The sequence below is a fragment of the Hippoglossus hippoglossus genome, chromosome 6 (genome assembly GCF_009819705.1).
Source record: "Hippoglossus hippoglossus isolate fHipHip1 chromosome 6, fHipHip1.pri, whole genome shotgun sequence".
Lineage (NCBI taxonomy): Eukaryota > Metazoa > Chordata > Actinopteri > Pleuronectiformes > Pleuronectidae > Hippoglossus > Hippoglossus hippoglossus.
The window spans coordinates 16,596,885-16,606,542 of NC_047156.1; the positions used below are offsets into that span (position 1 = coordinate 16,596,885).

The window sequence follows — 9,658 nt, forward strand, 5'->3', positions numbered from 1 at the left end:
CCTCAGAGTCAGTGCAGACAGTTTGGGTCAAACTAAAGCTCATTATAGAGGCTACATTAATAACATGTTGTTGCAACACATAGGTGTTGCAGCAACATGTAATTAATCACAAATGCAGCTCTAGTGGGGGCATCACTACGATTATTTCATATTCAATTTCTGCCAATAGATCCCCTTCACCTAAATCTTACACGCTGGACTTTTAACAAACTTTTAGAATTGTTGTTTGGCCTTGTTGGAGGTATGGGCTCTATGGCGTAATATTCCTGTGCCTACATTTTGCTAAGGTAAACAGTTGTTAAGTTGTTCACCTATTACTTCTGCCAAGGAGGTTATGTTTACCTCTGCCAAGCTGTTAGATTACACTTTCATCCGTGTTTGTTTGTTTGTGAGCGGGATTACCCAAACTTACTGGACAAATTCCTACGAAACTTGTTGAAAGGATGAGGAAGCGGTGACGAAAGAACCCATTCAATTTTGGTGCAGCTGCGGATCAAGAAAATGTCCCTTCATTGTCTTTAACACTGTGAGATGGGGAATTTTTTTCATAATTTCGTTGATTTCTCTGAGAATAATCGATGGAACTCAATTTGAAGGGAAGGGGACTGATATTTATGAAGGTGGGCAACTTAGTGACGATCCAAATAAAAATCCAGATCTGGTGAACTTAAATATGCTTTCATGGGGGGGCTGTTTGGCCCCAGTGGAGGAATGTGCCATTCGAGTTCAGCATGATAAATGAAAAACAATCATTACCCAACCTTACTTATTAAGCAAATAACTTACTAATGGTACTTTAGGTGAAAAAAATAAATAATAGGAAACGATTCTTTTAAAAGAACAAACAATAACCTACAAAAAAAAAACAAGTTTTGAAAGTAGAAAATATTGGGCTGGTTAAAACCCACCAGGAGAAGATGAATAAAGAGAACAGAGAAGAGAGAAGAGAACAAGCTCGCACATGTTTAGTGCTGCTGCTAAACTACTTCACAGGTCCTGTTAGTGGGGTGGGGTGTAGTAGCTCCACCGTGGCTACGTTAACAAAGCTAAACAATAGGACGTTACAATTTAAAAACGCATCAAGAGGTGTTTTCCTTTCATACATGTTTACGGAGTTGTTTTTCTTTCGCGTTATATTTGACAGACACGTCCACCACGCTCCCTCCGCTTCTCCTCCAGCTTTTGCTCTACACATCCCGGTTAACGCAAAACCACAGCTACGACTAAAAGAAACACTCAAACAACACACGGAATCGAACACGTCCAGTTCAAACAGGGGGGGGGGGGGCACGCTCTTTCTGTCAGAGCAGCGCGGTGCGTGTCAGCGAGCAGCAAACTCCCCGACACACGCGCGAAACATGGCTGCAAGCGCGACAGAGTCCAACTGGAGTTGGTGGAACACGCAGCAACAAAAGCACAAGGTGCGAAACTCACAGTGGGAGCGGGTGGGCTGGTGTCCGGAGTTCGTCTCACAGAGGAAGGGTCGCTGTTAGAGAGGAGAGTGTTCGGAGAGAAGGGTGTCTGATCACAGCGCTCAGAGACAGAGAGAGAGAGGGATCACTACTAACCCGGGAGCTGCTGCTGACAACAACCAGAGAGGGGGGGCGGGAGTGAGGGGGAGAGAGAGAGAGAGAAAGAGAGAGAGAGAGAGAGAGCACACACACGACTTCTTCTACCGTAATATGTCAACTAGAAGCGCGCCGTGAATGTCTTCCACATCTGCTATAAAAACAATGGGTCACTGTTAGTCAGTGGTTCATTCTCCTATAGCTGTTCACGTCTGATAGGAAACAAACACACAGTCTATTTGTAGGCGGTTCCATGGGTGGTGACCTCACTTATTATCTTGACCACCTGACAAGTTGCACGTCAAATGTCAACATAACATTAAATCTTGATGAACACGTTAGGAAATGAATTCACAGATTCACGAGTAATCTGTGGGACAGTACCAGACCACTGAATCTGATGAAACCTTTGTTTGAAAGGTGATGAACATTTTGTGATGCGCACAATAAACATGATGAACACAGAAATGCATATATTGTTGTGAGAAATTGAGCTGTAGATTCAAACATTTTACATAAGGATTTGATAATCAATTTTTAAAGGATTATATCACCAGTAGATTCAATGCAGAAATCACAGTCACTGAGGCTTTTGCAGTTGTGGCTTAGGATGTAGAGCGGCCATTAACCTGAAGATCGGTGGTTTGATTCCCAGCTCCTCCAATCTGCATGTCAAAGTGTCCTTGGGCAAGACACTGAACCCTACACTGCCCAGAATGACAATCCTGTAAAGAAGAGCACCACTGAAAGCACTTCATGAATGTGACTGTGATTTGAGTGATAATAAGGCTTTTTGAGTTTTTATTCAGAGGTAATGCATTGAATGTGTCACTCCCTCCAAAAATATATAGTGAACCTTAGATACAAAATATCCTGTGGGTACCTATATGAATGTATGTTCCTATATAGAGATTTTTCATATACTCTAATGAGACATCTTGACATACCATACTTATCATTCTTCCTTTCAGAGAAACATGAATAATTCAGGAAATCAGCTGCCTCTGAAGTATCTGTCAAGTATTTCAATGTAAAGTCTTCTTTTGATATTAAACAACGGGTTCAGCTCAACAGCCTTCTATTCCCACATTTTGTCTTCAGAAGAGAAAAGAGCCAGGTTTTTCGTCTTTGATTGCCTTAACACCATCAAGGTTATTCATGAAGGTGCTAATAAAACAAGCTCCTCTGCTCAGAACAGAGTTGCTGAGTTAGTGCTGGAGGAAGCACCTCGGAGGGAATGCTGGCAGAGGCAGAATGAAAGGTGGGGTGGGGGGGGGGGGGGGGGGGGGGGGGGGGGGAGCACCTGGGAGCACCTGGAGGTTGGTAACAAGATGGAGTAGAGAATATCTGCATACATTTCTCCAGAAGAAACATCACACAGGTGACTTCACATTGAAAATCCAGGTAGAGGTGAACCAAATCATATTTTGCTTTTCAATTTAGTGTACATACATATGTTTTTTTTATTTCTGTGTCAAGTCAATGCATCTGGCCCATCCCTTCCTGGGATTACAAGACATCCCTAATTTACAAACACATACATCTTCTTCTGGTATCCCATCCACAAAACATGTGGAAAGAAGAAAAAGAGAAGACACACACCATTAAATACAAATCTAAAGAAATTCCAGACGAACTTATGCTTTGAGAACTGTTACATATCTGCATACATATCGATTTTCTCTTCTCTCAGGCTTTCTCCAGAGAAATGTCTAATTAACATAAGTTTAATATGTCAACAGCCAACACAGTCTTTGCACATCATCCATATTTACAAAATCATTTCTATTTATCAGCATTCACAATAAAAGCCACAGAGGAAAACAACAAATCAAATTTTCTACATCATTTAGACAACACATTGAACAGATAGATAAAAATAAAATCCCTTTTTTGCCGTATATTCGTACGCCCCACACATACAGGCACACTTCTGGTTTGTACTAAACCCAAACTGAAATTGTCATAGCTCTGTGCTAAGTTTCGAGTGAAGACTGAGTAAAACTGTAATGAGGGGGTTCACTGAAGGGACACTGTGGTGTTATATAATTCCTAGGACTGTTGCTTCTGTGCAGGAAACTCTCAGCAGTGCAGCTTTTGAAAAGCCTGTAAAGAATGATGGCTGGAAAATGTGGCTGTGACATTAATAGAAGTTAAAAGCATTTCAACATTTTATACAGTCAGCTGTCACATGATGACATGATGGTCAGCACTATTTTTGAGTCTTTGATATTGTTGCACATCCGGCTCAGTTAAAAAGACTTAAGATGATGCCACAGGGATAATTGTATTAAGAGCAGTCCGCAGGAAAGAATCTATGAAAGAACAGATTTACTGACGTTAAACAGACTCAACAGGGTGACCAGTGAATATGTGTGATGTAGATGAAGTCCTCAGTATTCAAGGACGGCCACTCTCAGTAATTGTTTACATTTTTGTGTGAAAGCGACTATACTTGCACAATAGAACAAGCTTCTCGCTTTTTGAGAAATCATGTGCCAGGACTTTTCCAGGACTTTTTCTCTGACAGCAGAAAAGCGACAACCTATTTAATTCCTCCTTCTCAGTGATGCAGGGTTCATGATTAAATGTCTTGATTACAGGTGATGGCTAGATCCATCACTGACGACAGCTCAATAACTTCTCCACCATGACCTTGTTTTGTTGGACGTAAATGATTTTGTTATTTAAATTACTATCACTTACTTGAAATGTGGCAGTCACTTTAAACAGCTCCCTCATACAAACTTCAAACTCAATACATACTTAAGTGGGTAATTTATGTAAGGGGCTAAAATCCAATTCAAAATATTCCAGGACAATTAAGATTTAGAGGATATTTTGTCATTTGTATTCAGTTCCAGGTTGTGTCCATGTTTGAGAAAGCTCTCTCTAAAGTTCCAGGCTTTCCAGGAATACGTGGAAACCCTGATAGAAGTGTGTTCTTGTGAATTAATGATCTCAGTACTGGAAATAACCGACAAAAGGATATTGGATTGGAGAACAGTCTGTAATCAGGTTGCAGTGGCATTTCCACCCACCTGCGTGACATCCACCCCTCGGTGGTTTATCAGGTATTGGACACTCACAAGGAAACAGTGACATTTCAGAGGAACAGATGATGGTAGCGGGTCGATGTCACAGGTGAGGATGGTACAGAACGGCAGGCGGGGGTACTCTGTAAGAGCGAGGGAAGGAGAGGAGGTAGAGTAAGCCGCCATGGAAAGTGTAATGTGAGCACATGAGGAGGGAGATGTGGCACTTGCAATGTGAGCAGCACATGAGAAACTACAGGCTCTAAAAAAGGGGCTGGTATGTGGGAGGCACGTGTTCTTTGTCTTCACCCTCACTCGAACCTGTCAAACAGACAACACTCGTCTTCCGACCACAACCAGCAGCATCCAAATTCATCACCGAATTCATCTCCAACTACAAATATGGGATCCAACTGGTTTTGGTGTCCTCGCACTTTTCTAAAAGAATAACAAATCCTCCACAGCCAGGTGAACACAGCATGGATGAAGAGTAGAAGCAGGTCATCAGCTCCATGTATTTAACACCTCAGTGGACCTCAGTGGCACCAAGGTTGTGTTATCAGCTCTCCACAGACATTCTTACCTCTTCAGCTAATCATGTTAGACAGCCTTCCAGGCACTGGACTTAAATCCCCCCCACTGTTCTTCATCTCACTTCACGACCCAGGATTCCAGGATGTTTTTAAAGCATGACTTATCTCTCACATATGTTAATCAGGTGGCTTTAAAAATTTATTAAGACTTCTAAAAAAAAATCGTATCCTCTTAATCCTCCCTTGCCTGGGGATGTCAGGATATGCTGCTTGAGAGCAGGATTGTCATATTTGTTTCATTTAAAGGAATGGATTATTTAAGCTTGTTGCCAGCAGGCTGAGGAAACTGAAGCCAGTCATCACCACAGGGAGACTGTGTGAAATTGATGAGGACGACAACTTCCTGGAAAAGAGCAAGAATCATCAGCAAAGCTGTCCACTGCCAGCACTGTGTGCCATGTGGAGGGATATGCTGGATCAGACGCTGTGGGAAGATGACAGGTTATTCCTGGATGTTTGGGCAAATGGAGAGGAGGATTTTGACCCCAGTTGATAAACCTCTGTGTTTTTTCTGAGGGAAACATCAACTGTCCTGCGTGAGGCCGCCCCCCCTCTGTCACATGCAAGCACAGAGATAAGGATTCGAAAGGTTGATCGAGGTGCTGGATCTTTGACGAGCAGCAGTTAGCTGTTCGCCCTGGTTTGGCTGTTTATTTACCAGAATCTCCCATGAGGCTCAGCTTTAGCACAACAGTTGCTCAAAGTGAAGGAGGCAAAGGTCAGGTATTAGTAGACTCCAGCCGCAGCCCCTCTCACCCCTCCACTCTGTCTGCATGCAGCCTCATTGGCCCGGCCTCAACCCGACTCCACAAAAAAAGCACAGCCAGTTAATCATTTCCTTGGCTCATCCTTTACTTTGAGATTAATCATTATTAGAATTAGAGAACCCGCTAATCCAATAATAATCAGGACGCAAATCCAATTACCTTTCCACTCAATAACTTCCAGAAAAAGAGAAGAACAGATAAGAGAACAGAACAAGAGCGATTTCTTTGTGGTGTTTTCTGATAGAAATGCACATATTGCATAATCAGGTATATTCAAAAAGATTAAGCAAATGTAAATAGTCTTTTGATATGAAGGAGAACACTGAGGCTTTGGCACATTGTGCTGCTACGTGGAATCAAACTAAATATGTAGCACCTAAGCCGCTCTTCTTATAGAAACAACAGTGTTCTTTCTTTCAAGTATAATTAAATTTCCTCCTTGCCTGAGCCAAGAGCTATTTTGAGAACCTTGCTTTTATTTGATCCAAGCAGGAGAAAAATGATTAACCCAAACAACAGATTAATGCCGATTTGGGCCTCCGAGCACCGTGTAGTTGACTCAACAGGAGCCAAATCAGATTTTACATGATATATAAAAGTCCCATAAATGATTCACAGGCTCGATGATGTCCCAGGGGTATATGTAGAAAAGAAAAAAAACATAAACAGAAATGGAAGCTTAAATATGCAGTGCTAACAGGTCCCTGTTATAAGAAATGCTAATAGGTTCATTGAAAAACACATTAATTCTAATCAATTCTTATTTAAAATGAAAAGAGCGGTTGATCGTGTCATCTTCTGACGGGATGCACAAGACTGCATATTCTTAAAACAGCAACATGTGCTTGAATCTTTTATACCAATCAATGCAAGGGCGATTGATCAAACCCGCTCCTATTACACCCACATCTGCTCGGTGCTGATATCCAGGCCTGTTTCCCTCAGGGTCACCACTGCACACTTCAGCCTCTAGAATTAACATATGTCTTCCTGCACACGGCTGCACAAGCTATTTGCTATAGAAAACTGATTAGCCAAAGAGGTGAATCATTTTAGAGTGGAGATTGGCTTGTTGCTCTCCTGCATCCACGAGCATACACAAAGGAGCACACTGCAGACAGCATGAAATATCATGAATTTATTTTGCCCACAACATGACTGTCTATGTTAAGTAGAAATCATTTTATTTTGTAACTGTGAAAACAGAGCAACACATGATATAATATGCTCTTAATATTTTAGTTAAATATATGTTAATAGAAAAATGTATTACCTTAAATTATCAAACAATCTTATGATTATATTAATTGTATTTATTCATTGCATTATTCAAAATTCAGTTAGCTGTGGGATGGTGAGTTGGTCCATTGGACTAAAATATCTCAACAACTTGGATAGACTGCCATTAAACTTTGTGCAGACAGGATGATTCCCTTCAATTCCTCCAGTGCCAGAATGAGGTTGATTTTTAAGCTGTTTTCAGACATGACCTGCGGATAAAGTCTGGAGAATTGTTGGTACAGACTTTATCCGCAGTTTGCTTTTCACACATGCACAACGCAGCAAGAGATTTGCACAGAGGCGTTCACAACAACCACAAATCCTCCAGATTATTCAGGCGAGAGGTGGAGGAGCCGGGTGCAGGAAGTGTGAATTAACTCCACAGTGGAGATCACAAGATTTTCTTGTCGGCTCTTATCTCCACAAACTCTCTTGACATCTTTGTCGGAGTCTTCAACGAGTATGTCTCTGATTTTTCCCCGGGAGATATTTGTTTTGTTTTTCATTTTTGTGTCTCTCGCGTGTTAGAAGCATTATCAACCCGGACATTTGTGTTCACACATGCACCTGCTCCGGAGAAAGTGCGTAGAATCTGCGGAGTCGAGGGAAAGTCTGAAAGCAGCTTGTGACCTCCATGGTCGCCAGAGGTCGAATCCTGACTTTTACTGTCCTGCCAGCACGAGGTTGTCACTTTGGTTTGTTTTTGTTTACAGACACATGTCCTCATGATGAACTGCAGTCACTTTGATGAGTCATTCCTTTCATGTAGTGCCCTCATTAGGTCAGTTGCTGCATAATTCTGTGCTAACTACTGAAGTTTAGCACACAAACATGAATGAATGTGATAAATATCATTGTTAGCATGCGATGTTGATGTGACATTGTTCAAAGCACTGCTGTGCCTGTGTACAGCTCAACAGAGTCACTAGAGTAGATCATGTCAATAATAAAGAGCTATTGTATGATAAAGGATGAACTACCTTATAGAACTGAAATATATCATTCTGTCTATGACCATATATTGTGATATTTACTATGTGCACTCCTAGAAATCTGAGTGAAAACCTTTGGGACCAGTGTAAAATTATACAGTATGATTCATCCATTGAGAAACAGCTTGAACTGTGGCCCACAGGGAGCTGTGTGTGTGTTTGTGTGTGTGTGTGTGTGTGTGTGTGTGTGTGTGTGTGTGTGTGTGTGTGTGTGTGTGTGTGTGTGTGTGTGTGTGTGTGTGTGTGTGTGTGTGTGTGTGTGTGTGTGTGCAGCACAATGTGTAAAAAGAAAAGTCCAGCACTCTGCCAATGATAGAGTAGGAGGATTTAAAGTTGTTGTGTCAAATCTCAAGCAAGCTGAGAGATTAAAGCTGAGTCTATTGTGTGCGGGTTTGTCTTTTTCAAGGTTCACGCCTCGACAAACACCTCACAGCCACGGAGGCAAGAAAAACAGGAGCATGAAAAATAAATGAAAGAGGATGTTTTCTTTGCATCACAAATAAATGGGCAGAATTCCTCCAGTGGAACACAGCGGTAGTGATTGGCCTGCATTGCAGTATTTTGCAGTATTTTGACTATGTGCTCAACTCAAAATGTGGATTTTCTAAGAGACGTCAAAGCAGAAAACTCTTTTACTCTGCATTTTGTTCATCTGGAGCCGTGACATCGAGCTGAGAGCGGTTCAGACAGCCTCAGCTCATCAAAGGCATTCTTATGTAAAGGCAAATATTGATTTGTCCCATACCCTGCTGAAAGGCTGCTCGTTGGATTGATGAGACGAGAGAGAACTGAGAGCGCTCTGCCTCCCTTTCCTGTCCAACAGGAGGTGAAATGAGACCCAGGCTGACACTCTTAAAGTCTCAGCTCTGCCTGGTGATAATGTGACAGCTCTCAGGTAGAAGGACAGCCGACTTCTCTTACACTTCACCCTGCTGCCTCCAGTCCTTGGTCTATGGACTATAGGTCATGTTCTCCTTTGGTGCACGCTAAAAGCTAAAAGTGCAACCTCAGTGTGATGGGCTCCTTCAAAATGTTGTTGCAGTTGTTTCAGGTGAATGCTGTCATTTAAAGGGCAATGTCTGTATTTTGCGACGTAGACGAAATATGTGTAGTGTTGCCAGACTCTTAGCAAAGACCCAGAATGACAATTCCACCCTTTTATTGGTGAGAAAGAAAAACATTTATAGTGGACATTTTGTGGACTATCGCAGTTGCCCCATAAGATTACATTGTAGGGGCGATCTCCTGGGACAATTCCAAATGTGTTTATAAATACCATTTATTTATACACCTCCATCTTTAATCATAGAGCCTGGTTAGAATATACCATCTTAAATATCAATGATTCAAACTGTACTTATAAATAATTCAGATAATTTGTAGAAAATAATGCTAAATTAATTCTCTAATACTTTTTTTTGT

The 9,658-nt window shown here is 41.6% G+C and overlaps 1 protein-coding gene across 1 annotated transcript in view; it reads right to left on the bottom strand.

The window, feature by feature from the left end:
- LOC117763324 (tumor protein p53-inducible protein 11-like) overlaps window positions 1-1,563 on the bottom strand; it is a 39,214-nt gene extending 37,651 nt beyond the window's left edge. The window contains exon 1 of the mRNA XM_034588340.1: window positions 1,435-1,563. The gene's annotated coding sequence lies outside the window, so the exon portion shown is untranslated. The remainder of the gene's footprint in view (window positions 1-1,434) is intronic.
- Window positions 1,564-9,658: the final 8,095 nt, after the last annotated feature.